The sequence below is a fragment of the Herpailurus yagouaroundi genome, unplaced genomic scaffold (assembly GCF_014898765.1).
Source record: "Herpailurus yagouaroundi ecotype Mexico unplaced genomic scaffold, PumYag 159, whole genome shotgun sequence".
Classification (NCBI taxonomy): domain Eukaryota; kingdom Metazoa; phylum Chordata; class Mammalia; order Carnivora; family Felidae; genus Herpailurus; species Herpailurus yagouaroundi.
In genome coordinates, this window is record NW_024412400.1 from 30,391,614 (window position 1) to 30,408,873 (window position 17,260).

Consider the following 17,260-nt stretch of genomic DNA (forward strand, 5'->3'; position numbering starts at 1 on the left):
TTGGCTTCCCGCCGCGCCGCCACCACCCACCCCCGGCTCCGAGCCCCTCACAGCCCCGAGCCGGGGGCGGTCGCCCAGCTCATCGCGCCGCCGGCCCGTGGCAGCCGGACGCCTCTTCAGACCGCCGGAGCGCGCCGCCGCCGCCGCCTCCTCGGCAGCATCGTCCTCTGTGGAGGGCTGGCCGCGGAGGCGCGCCCGTGCGCGCCGCCGCCGCCCCCCGAGAGCGCGTACGCACGCACACTCCGCTCAGTGCTGGCCGCGGCCCGGCTGGGAGCGCTTTGATTTTCAAGTGCCGCCGCGGGCTCGGGGCATTCTGGGCACCCTCTGAAAGGAGCCTATCCCCACCTTACGTTGTCAGCAGCCTGAGGTTTCCTTGCCTGTTGTCTGTAACACCCCCGCTTCCCCATTCCGCCCCGACACAGAGTCCAGACAGGCAGGCAGGCAGGCCCCGGCCTCGTCTGCGGCTGAGTGGGGTCCCAGCTCCAGGGAAACGCTTGATGCGGTCGCTCAGGTTTGCATTAAGAGAAACCTGCTTTTTCTTAGTGAGAAAATGGAGAAAAATGGAAAGCACCTTTTATCCTACCATCGGAGGTAACATCAACATTTCTGTGTCAGTTTCCATGTATAAATATTATATGCTTTTATTCTCCAAAAATATCCTGCTCAGCAAACTTTAGTAACCTTATTCTTAGATCTTACGAAGTTTTATTTTTCATGATGGTTGTGCGCCCCCGTTATCAACTCTATCTGGGGTTGTTAACCTGTGGTGCGCAGTAGTGTGTGTCTGTTTTTCTCTCCGTGTGCTTGAGCACACACAGAGAAGTGCTCTGTACGTTTCATCGTTTGTTCTAGCGAGACCCTGTCGCCCAAAGAGGTTAAGAATCGGGAATACACCTCTGCTTTTCGAAAGGCAGCCTAAGCAACCCGTGCTCGGACCTCCAGGTCTCGGGGTGCATTTATGTGAGCACCTACCATCGTGCTCAAACATGCTCCAAGTGCCCCCTCTCTCGGCTGAGAGTTCCAAGCATCCTAGCCCGGCCGGGTCACCTCGCCCCTGCGGGCAGGTCCAAGCCCCGACCCCCGCCAGCTGCTCGAGGGGCAGGCGGGGTTTCTGAGCGCAGTTGCTGCTCCTGCAGAGAGGCCCTGGGAGGCGGCTATTTTTATCCTCTTGAGGGAAGAGGGGGCGGGGGGGGGGGGGCGGGGGGGGGTGTCTGATGAGGCGGGAAGTCCTGGAACTTCATTTCTCGTTCTGTAGGGAGAGCCGTGGATTCCATTTAGAGATAAGCCAGCCTCGATTTGTCAAGCTTCAGCCCCCTGAGTTGTGCCTGTCATCCTACAGGACGAGGCAGAGAAGAGGGTGAGAGTTGAAGAAACGTGCTCCACCAGACAAGCATAAAAAACACAAAGGTCAGCAAAAATCCTTAGGTTGGAGCAGCCACTGCTACCTATTAGAGAATCAGGGCTCTGTCAAGAAGAGCTTGAGGCTGGAGATGTGCTGTGTGAACAGGGCTCTCAATTCAGAAAGGAGTCATTTTTTTTTTAAAGATGTCATATGCCCTGCATTTTTAAAAATAGTTCACAGTCCCCAAGTGAGGAAGCTCCTGTCTTCAAGGCAATCTCCTCTTAATCAGTGACTTCTTGAAGTAGTTTGTGCTGTAAACAGAGCAGAGTTTGTCAGTCAGGCCTGGCCCTGCTCTGGTTAATGGTGTAACCTCGGGAACATTAAACTCCCCAAGCTTCGGTTTCCTCATTCATAAAACAGGGGTGATAATGCCAGATTCACAGGGCTTTCACAGGATTTAATTGGAGATGTTGAGTAAAACACTGAGACCAACACTGTACTGGGTAAGTGTCACACCCATTATTACTGTTGTTATAATGAATCCCTTCCCTGTAATGACCATTTCCTGAAGAGTTTAATCACCAGTTACCTCCAAACCCTTCAAACCAGAGATCCTCAAAAACTTCATTCAATGCAGCACCATGCCTAGCCCAGAGCTGAGTTCAGTGCATTTGTGCCAGACATCATGCTTGGCCTTGAGACACAGGGGTAAGCAGGTGCTTCCTTGAGGACGTATGATAAGCACATGTTCGTTGCACATTTTCATCAGTGCTGTGAAGAAAAAGTTGGTGGTTCTCAAAGTATGGTTCCCCAGACCAGCAGTACTATCTCACCTAGCAACTTGTAGAAATGTAAATTCTTTGGCCTTACTCCAGACTAATAAGTATCAACTTTGGAGGGAAGGAACACATAGAGAAGTGGTATAAACATGTCATTGTTTGCTCTAGAGTCCCTGTCCCCCAAAGAGCATCACAGGCCCTCCAGGTGATGCTGACCATTCTGTCAAGAAAACCTCAGCTCTACTACCTCTCCTTTGGACTGTTGTACTTGCTGCCTCACTGGCCTCCATGCTTTCTTTCCCCTTCCTCCTTTACCCCTTTAAGTCTGTTCTTAAAGCAGCAGCCAAAACTATCCTATTATATGCAACCAGATCTTGTTGCTACGTGATTCTTAGACTGCTAATGGCTCTCTAATTCATCTGGAATAAAAGACAAAGTCCTTAGAAGCTATCAAGGCAGTTCTCACTCCACCTTCCTCCTTCCCCTTCTGATATTGTGTCCTTCTACTCTCCCTTCCCACCCCCACTCACTTAGCTCCAGCCCCAATGACTTCTTTGTTGTGCTTCCAATACACCAGACACAATCCTACCTTAGGGCCTTTGCACTGCTATTCCCTGTACCTAGAATGCTCTTCTTTCTGATATTCACGTGGCTTCATCTCTTACCTCTTCAAATTTACACTCAAATTTTTTTAAATTTTTTTTAATCTTTATTTTAGAGACAGAGTGCGAGGAGGGGAGGGACAGAGAGAGAGGGAGACACAGAATCTGAAACAGGCTCCAGGCTCTGAACCGTCGGCACAGAGCCCGACGTGGGGCTCAAACCCACAAACCGCAAGATCATGACCTGAGCTGAAGTCCAACACTTAACCAACTGAACCACCCAAGCACCCCTATACTCAAATGTTGACCTCTAAATAAAATTAAAATTGTGACCTTCCCAACACTTTAACTCCTCAGAGAACAAACAAATTCCCACACAACGATCCTCCCCAAAGCCCCATCCTATCCCTAGAGAAGGAATCATCCACCCCTCACCCTCACAATCCTCCACCAAGGTGTGGGTAGTCTTTTGAATTTTCCCAGTAAGTCTCAGAGTAAAAATGCTGGGAATCCCTGACCTCAGCTTCCTGAGGTTTCTCTGTCTGGAGGAAATGAAAGCCGAAATCATCACCATACTCTACACACTGCCCTCTTTCTTGGTTTTGCTTGTCACCATGGTTGACCTTACCCTGCTGCTCCAGGAGACAAATTTCAGAAAGCCTGGAAAATACTATCATCAGGGCTTGTTTTGCTGTTCCTAAAAAAGGCCAGCCATGGGCTTGAGATGCAGCAGGGTGGGTGGATGGGAGCCCTGGGCCAGCAGGAACTGGGCATTGCTGGGTGGGGCCTCCCAGATAATGGAAATGGCTGGGTGTTCATGTATGAGTCTGATGCTCCACTCAAGGATACATGCCTACACACAGAGCCTTGGAAACAACTCCTCACCCTGGCCTTGAGTTCACCCAGCTAGGGAAGGGCTCTAGAAAGGGGTGGCTCTAAGTTTTGGAAACGTCCACTTTATTTGCAAGGAGCAGTTGGGAATGCTGCTCTGTGTACTATAGAGCAGTTTGTTTGTTTGTTTGTTTAAATGTTTGTTTGTTTCTGAGAGAGAGAGAAGGAGGGACAGAGAGAGGGAGACAGAGGATCCGAAGCAGGTTCTGTGCTGTCAGCACGGAGCCTGATGTAGGGCTCGAACTCACGAGCCACAAGATCATGACCTGAGCCAAAGTCAGATGCAACTGTCCCTGAACCACCCAGGCACCCTGGGCTGATTTGCTTTTTAAACGTTCTCCTTCCACAAGTAATATATTAACCCATTGTGTTGTGAAAGACTTGACCAGCACAAAAGTTCACAGTAAAATATGAACATCTTTCCTGATACAAACCATCATCCCTCTCCCCCTGTTCCCGGTTTGGTGTATGTTCTTATATATAAGCCCTTTCTCTCAATATTTACACACGCATACATGTATATGTGTATGTATTTAGACACACAATTGTGTGTTTATGCATGTTTTCAGTTTTATAGAAATGAAATTGTACAAAAGGTGATGGTCACATGATTTGATATTTTCACTGATGAAAATAAGTTGAGGTCTTCAGGATGCTTGCATGACAGAGCATGCAGAGGCATATCCATGGTGTTCTTTTGGTTGGAATGGACCATGATAGATTTCGTGGTTTTGATAGACCACACATCCTTGCACACGTATCTTCGTGCATATTGTATATATTTGGTAGGGTAGATTGTTAGAAGTGGAATTGCTGAATCAAAAGGAGTTACAGGGGCGCCTGGGTGGCTCAATCGGTTAAGTGTCCGACTTCAGCCAGGTCACGATCTCGCGGTCCGTGAGTTCGAGCCCCGCGTCAGGCTCTGGGCTGATGGCTTGGAGCCTGGAGCCTGTTTCCGATTCTGTGTCTCCCTCTCTCTCTGACCCTCCCCCGTTCATGCTCTGTCTCTCTCTGTCCCAAAAATAAATAAAAACGTTGAAAAAAATTAAAAAAAAAAGGCATTATTAAAAAGGAGTTACAAATGTTGATGGAATTGACCTCCTAAAAACTTTACCAGCATACACTTCTTCAGCTGGTCCTAGTTCTTTACCTGGTGGGGGTGACCCAAATCTTCTTTCTTAAAGGGTCTGGCCATCACTAATCTTACCTGGATTGAATTGTCATAGTTTGCCATTAACCTTAATCACAGGGCATGATAAACTAAAAGACCCCCTAACAGATCTCATGTATTCCAGACATATTCTTCTGTCTTCTGGTTTTCATTATTTCCATTGGAAATTTAGTTGTAATTCTAAGTGCCACTTTGACACATTATCTGTCTATTCTCTATAGCTGTTTTAAGATTTTTTTTATGGTATTGTGCAGTTTCATTGGGATATATATGAGTGTGGATATCTTTCCATTTACTTTGCTTGAAATTTATTGAGAGTCCTGGATCTGATGTCTTTTAAAAATTCTTGGGGTGCCTGGGTGGCGCAGTCGGTTAAGCGTCCGACTTCAGCCAGGTCACGATCTCGCGGTCCGTGAGTTCGAGCCCTGCGTCAGGCTCTGGGCTGATGGCTCGGAGCCTGGAGCCTGTTTCCGATTCTGTGTCTCCCTCTCTCTCTGCCCCTCCCCCGTTCATGCTCTGTCTCTCTCTGTCCCAAAAATAAATAAACGTTGAAAAAAAAAATTAAAAAAAAAAAATTCCAAGACATGAGGCACCTGGGTGGCTCAGTCAGTTAAGCATCTGACTTCGGCTCAGGTCATGATCTCACGGCTCGTGAGGTTGAGCCCCACCTGGGGCTCTGTGCTGTCAGCTCAGAACCTGGAGCCTGCTTCGGATTCTGTGTGTGTGTGTGTGTCTCTCTCTCTCTCTGCCCCTCCCCTGCTCATGCCCTATCTTTCTCTCTCTCTCTCTCTTTCTCTCTCTCAAAAATAAATAAAAACATTAAAATTAATAATAATAATAATAAAAATTCCAAGACATTCTCAGGTAGGTAAGTAGATAGACAGACAGATATGCATTTTTTTCTGAACCATTTGAGAATAGGTCAGAGACATTGTACTCTGTTTCCCCCAAATACTTCCCAGTGCATTTCCTAAGAGCAAGGATTTTCTCTTTCATAACCGCAGTTCAATTTTCAAAATACAGACATTTAACATTGATAAAAAAAACTATTTTCTAATCCACAGTCCATATTTAAATTTCATCAGTTGTCTCAATAAAGTCTTTTATAACTATTTTTTCCTAGTCCAGCATCCAATCCAGAATCACACATTGCATTTATTTCTTATGTCTTTTTATGTCTTTTTTCCATCTCTTTTAAAAGTTCCTCAACCTTTCTTTTGCCTAAAGTTCTTGACCTTAACTAGTTATTTTGTAAAATGTCCCTCAGTTGGTGTTGCTTGACATTTCCTCGTGATTAGAATCAGGTTATGCAATTTTGACAGGAAAGCACTGAAGTGATGTCTTCTCAGTAGATTATGTCAAAAGGCACATGATGTCAGTCTGTCCTATTACTGGTGCTGTTATCTTTGACCAGTTGGTTAATGTGTTGTCTTATACATTTCCCTGCTATAAAGTTAATATTTTTTTCTTTGTGATTAATAAGAAATTTGAGGGGGAGATACTTTGAAATGATGTAAATTTCTGGTTCCTCCTCAAACTTTTATCCATAAATTTGATCACCCACTGATGATTTTCTTACTACTATTCCTTTCATATTTAGTTGGATTCAACCATAGGGAGACTTTTTCCTTTTCTCCTATTTACTTTTTTCATTTATTTTTATCTGTGTAGATTCATGAATTCTTATTGTATTCAATGGATTACAATCTATTACTATCATTCATATGTTCATCCTCAAAATGTATTTGGAGGTATTTGAGATTTGGCCAGTGGGAGCTCCTTCCGCTGGTTCCTGTGTTCTTTTGATATGTCTCTAGCATTCATTGAGCATTTTCTTTATGAAACAACAATATTCCTGTCTTCTCTTGTACATTTCTGTTGCAGCCTACAATCAGCCCTTTTTCTTAGGAACCCCTGTTCCTTTTAGTGGAGAATGGTATTTAGAAACCAAGATTTGGGAGCTAGTTGTGTTTATTGCTACTGTAATGTAATCGATTCTAGGCCCTCTCAGGAGACAGAGTAAGGAAATAAACATATTTATGTATGTATATGTCTGTGTACTTATGTGTGTGCAAATACACATACATTTGTAAAATCTATGAGTTCATATCAATACCTCTGATTCCAATCCCACACCATTCCTTCCTCATTACCTATTTGTAAATCCATTCCCTGACAGTAAGAAACCTAACTCCCGTTATCCTGAATGCATCTGCTTATTTGCTCAGTCTTTCCATTGTTGAGCCAGCTCTTGGCCCTGCTTGCTGAAAGCTCAGCTCTAGACACACCAATCTCTACCCTAAATCCCCATTTTCAGCCATGCCAGCCAAAACTCTGCCTCCACACATGGTGAAGTGCTGTGCAGTTGAGGGCAGAATAGGAGGGGGTCTAGAGCAGCACAGAACAGTCCAGAGCTTGAGAGAATGTTATTAGTCACCTCTGATCTTTACATGACAGCCCTACCCCACCACAGCCTAATTCTCTCCAGCCACCTGCTGAGATAGTGAGCTAGAATCTCCCCACCCCCAAGGCTTTCCTCAACTTTCTTTCCCTTCTAGATCCCTTCCAAACCTTTAATTCCAGTTTGTTTCCTCTGCAGAGGAGTTAAGCTATCTCTTTATTATATATTCTCAACTGTTCATCTTCTGCAGCCAAGTATGCAGGTATCTTACCAAACAGAGAGCCCTGTGCTCAGGAGGAATGCATGCTTTAGGGGGAGACGCAGCTGCAGTCTGTTATGGTTTTAAATATTAGCTTTCCTCCTCAGACATGCATGTTAGATGTATTATTTTGGTGAAGATTTAGAGGATGGACTGGAGGAAAAAGGGCAAGACCAGAGGCTGGGAAACCAGGCAGCATGACTTTTCAGTACCTAAGTAAGAGAAGATTGAGACTGAACAGGAAGGGCAGGGCAGTGAGGATGGGAACAGGGAAACTAATATGAGAGATATTTATGGGATAGGATCAGTAGGCTTGATGATAGATTGAATATGGTTGGCTGACGGGCAGGGAGGTGGTGGTATGGGTGGGGAGGCAGGAGACTGGGATGGATCCCAAGTGTTTGGACTGGGAGCAGGTAGAAGTGGTGCCTAATGTTCCTCAACATCCTCCTTGTCCTTCTGCTACTACTAACGATGGGGCCATTTGTTAAGCATGGACAGTATGTCAGACACTGATGAATGCTGGACATATGTCATCAGACATAATGAGACCATTTAATCCTATAGGGAATGTATTATTATCCAGTTTTCCAGATGAGGATGTAGTAACTTCCCCAAGATTTCACAGATGGCAAAAGGTACTGTGTGCAAGTTTTGGTTCTGAAACAGTGATTTTAGCTTGGGGCACACTGAGTTTGAGGTTCCTGTGTAATATCCTGGCAGACATGTCCTGCCAGCAGGTGAAAATACAGGCGCAAGCTCTGCAGAAAAACTGAAGTAGACGTACATCCATCCACAATGAGGTGGCAAGAGACACCAGGTGGTTAGTGTGGGAGGAATGGGGGAAGCTTATGGAGAAGGAGAGGAAAGGAGGGCTGAGATGGAATGCTGGGCACATCAACATTAAAGGACAGGAAAGGAAGAGAAGCTCCAGAAGAGGAATGGCCAGAGACTGGGGAGAACCAGGAAAGTAGTGTAGTCCAAGGAAAGTGGTATGTCAGGAAGGTGGTGACCCGGCATGTTAAATACTGCTGAGTAAACCAAGCACTGAGGCATACCCAACACATTTGTCAACCAAAGTTGCATCAGTGAGGGAGAGCAGCAGGCAGAAGACTGAGTGCATGGGTCAAAGCAGTAAGGAGAGGCAAGGAAGTGGAGATAATGAGTACCAATGCCTTTGAGAAGCCTGGTGAAAGAGTAAGGAGAGAGAGAGAGAGAGAACATAATATCTAAATGGGGATTGCATAGAATTTTTTTAAAGTGGAAAAATGCAAGTTGCTTCTAACCTGAAAGGAATGTGCCAAAACAAGCGGGAGAGGTCAAAGATGCAAAGACTAGGAGGAGTTAAGTCTAAAAGAGGCAGGAAGAGCTGGTTCTGAAAGCCACAGTGTGGTCAACACGGTGAGAGGGGCACCTCTGGCAGCTTCAGAAGCAGAGCCTGCTACTGAGTGTGGAAAAGGGGGCCTGGGTGGGTTCAGACACAGATACCTTCATGGGGTAAACAAATAGGGGAAGGAAGTTGAGAAAATCCACATTTGGTTGCTTCTATTTTTTTTTTTTTTTTTTTTAATCTGGAGGAGAGTCATTTCTGGATTAGAGCACCAAGAACTAGTGTAGAACTGGAGGTTTGATAAAAGGGTTGAATGTATGCAGTTGCTGGCGAGGTGGGTGGAAGATGGTATTGACCAGGGGTCTTTAAGTTCTTCTGGGCATTGTTGAGAGTGAGGCTGAAACTGAGAAGTAAAGTGTCTGAGGTCATACTGATCTGTGTAGTGAGCACTCTGTTTGCAAGAGGAAAGAGGATGGCCTGTGGAATAATTCATATTTGGATGCAGATCCAGAGCAGTGGAAGGAAAAAGGAACAAAGTTGTAGAGGATATTTAAAGTGCTACATCATGGCATCTAGCTTGTATGGTTCCAAGTGAAACCAGAAAGAGCTAAAGTAGAATGAGACACTTCTGCTTGAAGATGGCAGATTGAACACCATTTTTATCTCTTTAGCCTCCCAAACCCTACTAACATGGCAGGAAAGGGATTTCTTTCTTAAGGGTATAAACCCAAATAACAAAGGGAAATGGCAGTAGAGACCACAGTAACTACATTTTGGAAGCTGAAAGCAGATGATCAGTGGCAATTGACTTAGCTAAAACCTAAGTCAGGAGTTGAGGCACCAGGTAGCTCTGAATGGGGGAATGCAGGATGGGCTAAGAATATGAAGATTGATTGAGAAGCATTTAGATCCTGGGGTCTTCTCCCCAATATGAGCACAAAACGAAACATTTATACAGAGGTCTTTGGACTGGAAGACATCAGGCACTGATGAGAGCTGCGATGCCATACTAAAAGTAGGAACATAAAGTCAAATTCTGTGTACTGATCAGAGTTTTTTTTTTCTAGTTCCCTTCCTACATTCAGCTCCCAGGATGCTGAGAACCCAGTGGGAGATTGGAGATTTTTCTGCAGGGAATCTGAGAAGCCCAGAAGAAACTATCAAAAGATACTGATAGAAAACACAAAAGACATTTGGTGCTCACTCCACCTTTATTACTCTAGGACAAGGTCACCAACCAACAATCAGATTTTTAGCCCTGCGCTCCTAAATAATAAAGGCAAAGCAAGGATCACTAGACATTTGTTCTACTTTCTAGGGTATTTCTTTGGCTTTTTATTTTAACTTTTATATTGGCTTATAATTTTTTTATTGTCATAGTTTATTTTCAGAGTGCTCTTTGCTTTTTGACTTTTCTTTTTTAAAGCAACCTATTCTTATCTCACAGATTCTATGTTATTGTCTCTATTGATACAGATTCCTTTTTTTTTTTTTTTTCCCCTGTTCATTTTGGTCTTTGCCTTTCAGATTGAAGGGCTGCCTAGTGAGCTGCCAGAAGGTTAGGTAGAAGGGTCTGGGAGCAAAGTCCCCAAGGAGAGGACAGGAATTTAGACAGAAGGACACAGAGGAAGAGGCCACTTATTAGCTCCGGGGAAAACTAAAAGTTGTTTGAGAAAGGAAAGGCAATTAATTAAACTGCTTCATAGGGCTCACTGGTGACTAGCATTTACAGTGTCAAAACAAAGTAAACCCGAAGTACTGGTGGAGGGAGGGTAAGTTAAATATGTGTGGGAGTCTTTAACGGGCGTGATACCTTCACCTCCCTCCTTGGAAATCCACAAATAATGCCTGTAAGTCAAGAAGTGGCAATGTGATCCCAATGTGAGCAATATAGAGGCAAATATCAGAAGAGACAGCTCAGGGACTAACATGAGAATGGAATGGAGGACAGCGGAGGAACCCAGGAGACTGCCGCTTTTCTAAAGTTCTAGAGAATTATATTTGACTTTTAAAATTATGTGTGTAACTTGTAAAAATTAAATTAAAAGAGTGGAATGGGAATTAGAAGGGCCAATGGGAGCATGATGAAGGGGGTTCTGCCCACTCCGTGAATTATGCAGCCTGGTAGACCTCTTTGTGACTACATTAACCTGGTAAAAAGCCATGTCACTCGAGACAGGATACAACATGAAGTATTAATTTGTGGCAGACTGATAGCTGAGACATCAAATAGCATGTTCACTCCTCTCAGCCACCACAAAAAAAAAAAAAAAAAAAACAACCTGTGAACAGGGTTAGACTGTTAGCAGACTCCCTAGCATGTCATTTCAAAGAACTTCTGGTCTCTGGTGGATGGGAGACGAAACAGTCTGGAAAGTATGCACAAGCTCGAAGAACTGCTTTTACTGTGTGTGTGTGTCTGTGTGTGTCTGTGTTTGCACACAAGCATAAGTCCTTTCCACCTATATATATATATATTTTTTTTCAAATGTTTATTTTTGAGTGGGGGGAGTGTGAGAGGGGGAGGGGCAGAGAGAGAGGGGAACAGAGGATCTGAAGCAGATTCCGTGCTGACAGCAGTAAGGATCCGAAGTAGGGTCTGTGCTGACAGCAGTGAGCCTGACGCAGGGCTCGAACTCAGCAACCCTGAGATCATGAGCTGAGCCGAAGTTGGACGCTTAACCGACTGAACCACCCAGGTGCCCCCACTTCCACCTATATGAAAGGAGATTTGTGCTGTGGAGAACAGAGATGGAGGGGCAGAACTAGAGAGGAAGAACCAGAGTAGTAACTGGTCGGACATTCCTCTCAGCATGAGTTCTCTGGAGAGGAGAAAGGGAGAGGGAAGAAGGAACAGTGCCCTTGAGGGTGAGGGATTATAACAGGAAGGAGGACTTATGGGTTCAGTTTTCCAGCTGCAGTTGCTCAAATGGGTCTTGCCCCTTCTGATAATAGGAAGCAAGAGGGGTAATGGCATAGTCCATGTGGACACGAGTGGGCCCCAGTTCTTCACAAGACCAAGTTGGCTTGGAGAACTTCTATGAGCTGGTACTGAGCCACAAGTTAGCTTAGAGTGCATGACAAGCTAGGCCTGCAGGGTGTGGGGAGTGAACTCGGCTCATCCCAGGAGGTAAGAGGGACGGGCCTGATCCATGGGATGGAATTGAATGTGCTACTGACTAGAGCTGCCACCTCTGTCAGCGTTGTCATCTCTGAGAGAGCATCACAACCACACGATGTCAGTGTTGTCAAAAGCATGGATCCCAGAATCATAGAGACCCAAAAAGGGACCCAGTTGTCCCTCTGCTTGGTGACTAGGCTGATGAGTTCTCAGATTATGCTGGACCAGGGAGGAATGCAGAGGAAGTTAAAATGGAGCTCTGAGCTCCAGTGTGGTAATTATCCCAAATGTGGTCAAGAAATCTTAGGATGGCACTGCCTGCACCAGGATCAGATTGTCCTCTGGAGGCTAGGACAGAGCCACAACGTCAGAAATTCAGGCCAGGTCAAGAAACTAGTGAGGTTCCAATTTGCACACTTGAGTTTTTTTTTTTGTTGTTGTTGTTTTGTTTTTTTAAATTATTTTTAATGTTTATTTTTGAGAGAGAGACAGAGACAGAACACGAGCGGGGAGGGGCAGAGAGAGGGAGACACAGAATTCGAAGCAGGCTCCAGGCTCTGAGCTGTCAGCACAGAGCCTGACGCAGGACTCGAAATCATGATCTGTGAGATCATGACCTGAGTGCAGTTGGTTGCCCAACCAACTGAGCCACCCAGGCACCCTGCACACTTGAGTTTTATTCACAGCCATAACTGGCTATTATTTCTGCTATACCTGTTAGTATCTTTTTATGTGAGAAGACACAGAGGCCTGAAAACCTAGTTGTCCTAATAGTTGAAGAGCTATTGTTTATTGAGTGCAGTGCTAAGGGCCAAGTGCTTTATACCCAGAACCTCATTAAATCGTCATACACCCAGGGATGTAGCCCCATTATAATCTCCATTTTACAGGTAAAGGAGCTGGGATTTAAATAGATAAAGTAATTTGAAACTACTATCAAAGTAGGAAGTAAATGGCAGAGCCAGAATTCAGACTCAGTCTGGACTAATTCCAAAACCTGTGCTGACACTGAAGAATAACATGTTTAGATGGCACTCAGCCACAGAGCCTGGTTTTCTAGAAAGGAGATAGTGTCTGGACATCAGTGAGTAAGTGCACACATTCACTTTCTGGGGGTCTGTTAGCACTCCAGGAAGGTATGGTTGATGATGTGGAATGGCTGCCAGGGGAAAGCCCTGATGTGCAGCTAGGTGCTCTAACCTGGTAACTGTAGCAGAGGCAAGTATTGAACAAGAACCCTGAAAGTCTTCAAGCCTCAGGCATGCTTTTTCCAAAAGTGATTTTGAAACAGTTGAGGAATTTCTTAAATTTGGAATGTGTTCAATAAATGTCTGTTAAGTGAGGTATTCAGTTCAAGTTCTTTAAACCTGTGCCAAAGAGCCATCAACTTAAATCACAAAAGATCATAACATTGAAAGCTCTCTGTTCTGGCAAGCTTCATCAAGCCCGTGCATTTCCCTAGTAAATGCTTCCACATCTGTCCTCTCTTTCTCAGGTCCCGGCACTGCCTTGTGCCTTTATCACATCCAACCTATGCCACTGCAATAGCTTCATCCGTTCAGCAGGTGTGGCTTGAACACTACTCTGGGTCAGGCAGCAGGCACAGTGCTGGGGACCAGAGATGAGGAAAATGTGGTTCCTGCCCTCAAGAAGCTCCTAGACTCAGAGGAGGATGAGCATCTGTGGCACGGGCTGCCACTGCCCACCCTGAATCCCCTTCTTCCTTGATGATAGCACTACTATTCCATATGGCTGCCCAGCTGCACCATACTTCCCCAGCCCCCCTTGGGCTTAGGTGAGGTCATGTGACCAAGTTCTTGACAAAGATATGTGAAGAAAGTGATACATGCCACTTCTAGGTTGGGAATGTCAGGCCTGCCTCCTCTACCTCTCTTCCTTCTCCCAGACTTGCTGGAGCCTGAATTTGCTGGTGACCAAGTTTCTATCATGCAAGTTAGTGACATAGGGGAGAACAGAGCAATGACTTTGAAGGACCCGTGTCCTTGAATGACCATGAGGGGCAGACCTCCTCTGAAAACTGCTAACACGAGCAAGAAAAAGAAATATCCACATGATTTAAGCCACTGTATTTTGGGAACTCTTTGTTATAGACACTTACCTTTAGCCTAATCATAACAGGAGTATTAAAAAAAAGAGTCCAAAGAATTCCTTTATAAGGAATTATAAGGTGCTATGACAAAAGTAGAAGAATCAGTTCAAGTAAGGCAGAAGGTAGGAAAATGGGAGAAAGGTTTCCTGGGAGAGAGCACCCTTACCCTGAATCTTGAAAGGTGAGTGTTTTCAGCAAATCTACTCACATTTCCCATTTACCCTTCATTCTTTTGATTTGCCATTTTGGTCCACATTACTTCTTTCAGATATATATTCTCTTTTATCCCTATTCTCCACCTGTTAAAAGCCTACACAGGATTCAAGACTCAGGTTAAATCTCATTTTCTCCAGGGAAGGCTTCCTTGATCAGCTCCCCACAAGTGATATCTTCCTCTTCCAAAATCCTGTAGCACTTAGTCTTTATTATTTATTGATCACACATTTTATATCTTCTCTACCAATATCTGACACTTTTCGATAGCCCTCCCAGCATTTGTCACACTGCCTAGACTTGTTCTGGGTTCCCCAAGTGTATAGATATACCCTAAATTTCTATCGTTTTGTAACAAACCTACCTCTAAATTTAGTGGATTAAAACAACTATTTTTATTGCTTGCACTGCTTTAAGAGTTGGCTGGTCTCAGTTGAATGGTTCTCACTTATGGCCTTGAATCCTGTTGCATTCAGATAACAGCTGGGGTTGGAGTAGCTGAAGGCCTGACTGGGCTAGATGTTCAGGATGGCTCACTCCTGTGGCTTGCAGCTGATGCTACCTGGGAACTCAGCAGGTCCTATTAACCAGAGCGCCTACATTTGGCTTCTCCACGTGACACGGGCTTACATAATTATAGCTGGATTCCCAGAGGGTCATCAATTAAAAAGCTTGTGACTTAGCCACAAGAGACCTAGAATATCACTCTCATCACATTGTATTGGTAAAGCAAGTCACTAAGGCCAGCCCAGGCAGGGGAATTAGACTCTACATCTTGATGTGAGAAGCAGTAGGTACATTCAAGGAGATAAGGAATTAATGACAGTCATCTTCGGAGACTATCTTACCAAACCATGTAAACATGGAATCTAGAGTGATGGTCACTCCCACATCAAAACAAGTTGCCATCCTGCATTTCCTCATCTACAAACCAGAGCCCCAGGGAGACAGTGCTTCCCCTTCTCTGAGTCAGCCACTAGAATTCATTGTCAGTCTGGCATTAACCTGGGATGGGTGAGACATTCAAATGCCAAGGTGTCCACCAAAATCTGGATGGCTCAGTGTTTGTGAGCCAAGAGGTTTCCAGGAGAGGATGGAAGAGGTCATGGAGAGAAAATGTCTCTGGATTAGAGATAAAACATTTGTTTCTTTGTGTTTCTTCTGAAAATCATTTGCCACCTATCTTTGCCCAACCACCCCTAATGTGGGGGTAAAGGACAAGGATTACAGCAGAGCTAAACTTAAGAAAGGGTTGCACGATGCTTACCTTGGAGAAAGACTTTTAGCTAAGCCCTTAGCCACCCACTTGAGTTGAATTTAGGGCCCAGCAAAACCGCTTTCTTGTATAGCCTCTGGCTACAAGAGGTGGAGACCATTCTCTCACAAGCTACCACCAGCCACACTAGCTTTTGAACTTTGTGGTAGACAAACAATGGCCTCCCAAAAGTATCCATGTCCTTAATCCCCAGAAACTGTGAATATGTTATGTTATATGGCAAAGGGGAAATAAATTTGCAGAGGGCAGATGCTCATCAGCTGACTTGAAGAGAGGAAGAATATCCTGGATGATCAGGGCAGGGCCAGTGTGTTTAAAAGTCTCCTTAAATGTGGAAGAGAGAGGCAGCAGAACAGCCAGAGCCATATAAGGAGATACAGCGATGAAAGCAGAAGTTGGAGTGATGTGCTCACTGGCTCTGAAGGTGGCAGAGGGCCAAGAACCAAGGAATGTGGCAGCCTCTAGAAGCTAGAAAAGGCAAAAGCCAGATTCTCTTCTAGACCCTCTAGAAAGGGACACAGCCTTGCTGACACTCTCAGACCCATTTGGGACTTACGAACTACAGAAGTGAAGATAGTAAATTTGTGTTGTCATAAGCCACAAAGTTTGTGGTAAGTTGTTATAGCAACAATAGGAAACTAATACAAACTCAAAGGGCCCCAGTGATTAAAATGGGAGTCCTATCACAGGGGACAGTGGGCCCATACACCACTTTGACTGATAATATTCAAGAGAAGCAAATCTCTGGTCAGGACCAGTCAGGACTGCTAGGATGAGGGGTGGAGAGGAAGGTGGCCAAAGCTGATAGCAGGCCTTCCTGAGAAAGTGAGGAAGAAGAGGAGGCAGTGAGGATCCAGTGGCCAGAGGAAGCCATTTTATGAAAGAGACCACTTCTCTTCCCAAGAGGAGGGACTGGGAGAGATTGCTGTGTTGGGTGGCATAATTTCCCCTTCACTGCCCCTTTTTGAAGGACATTCAGTAAAAGCTGTCTCACCCTACAAGCTTTTGGAGATGGATTTGATTTGTGTGTGTTCTGGATGTACCTCTGAGTGAAGTGTGGTCACAGAGCAGCTGAAGTTGCTTAGTAAATGAATGTTGCATTTCCTTGTCTAAAGTACAAAAATTTATGCCAATCCGAGCAGTCCTTGCCCATAGTCTGAGAAGGAAACTTTTAAAGAGCCATCAGGGTACAACAAGCAGGAGCCAGAGAGGTGGTCATATTTTATAGTTCAGTTCTCTTGAAATGGGGAGCAAACTTCTCTCTAATCCTTTACCATCAAGAAGAACATACTATATAGTGTCTTGGGTTTGGAATTCAAAACTCAAAATAAGTTTCTTTACCTTTCAGGTCAGGCAGTTTCTCCCTCTAAGGTTAGTTAAAAATAAATAGATAAGATGGGAGTCTCTGTCTGTCTGTCTCCCTCTCTCTCTCTCTTAAAATAAATAAAAATAAACATTTAAAAAAATAAATGGATAAGGAAGATGAGGTCTGTGGCTTTTTAATAGGCATTTATTGTCCCCTCCTCTCTGCACCTGCCTTCACTGGAAAACGGGGATGGGTGGGGGAGATGCCACCTCTGCTGCTTCTGTTGGTGAGGGAAGCAGCCCCCCATGGGTGATTGGAGCTATCAGGGACAGAGCTATCTGGCTTTACCCTTGTGAGAAGGTGAGGGTGAGAGCGGTTGCACTGCTCATAAATTCTGAGGTGGAAAGTGCTGCTCAGGCTGCTCCATCTCAAGGCTGCTCTAAGGGTTTGTCCACTCAG

At 44.9% G+C, this 17,260-nt stretch overlaps 1 long non-coding RNA gene across 1 annotated transcript in view; it reads left to right on the top strand.

The window, feature by feature from the left end:
- The first annotated feature begins 238 nt into the window (after positions 1-238).
- The window catches only part of LOC121033699 (uncharacterized), a 92,138-nt gene continuing 75,116 nt past the window's right edge, over positions 239-17,260 (top strand). Inside the window, exons 1-2 of the long non-coding RNA XR_005792072.1 lie at positions 239-591; positions 1,256-1,407. This is a non-coding gene — a long non-coding RNA (uncharacterized LOC121033699). The remainder of the gene's footprint in view (positions 592-1,255; positions 1,408-17,260) is intronic.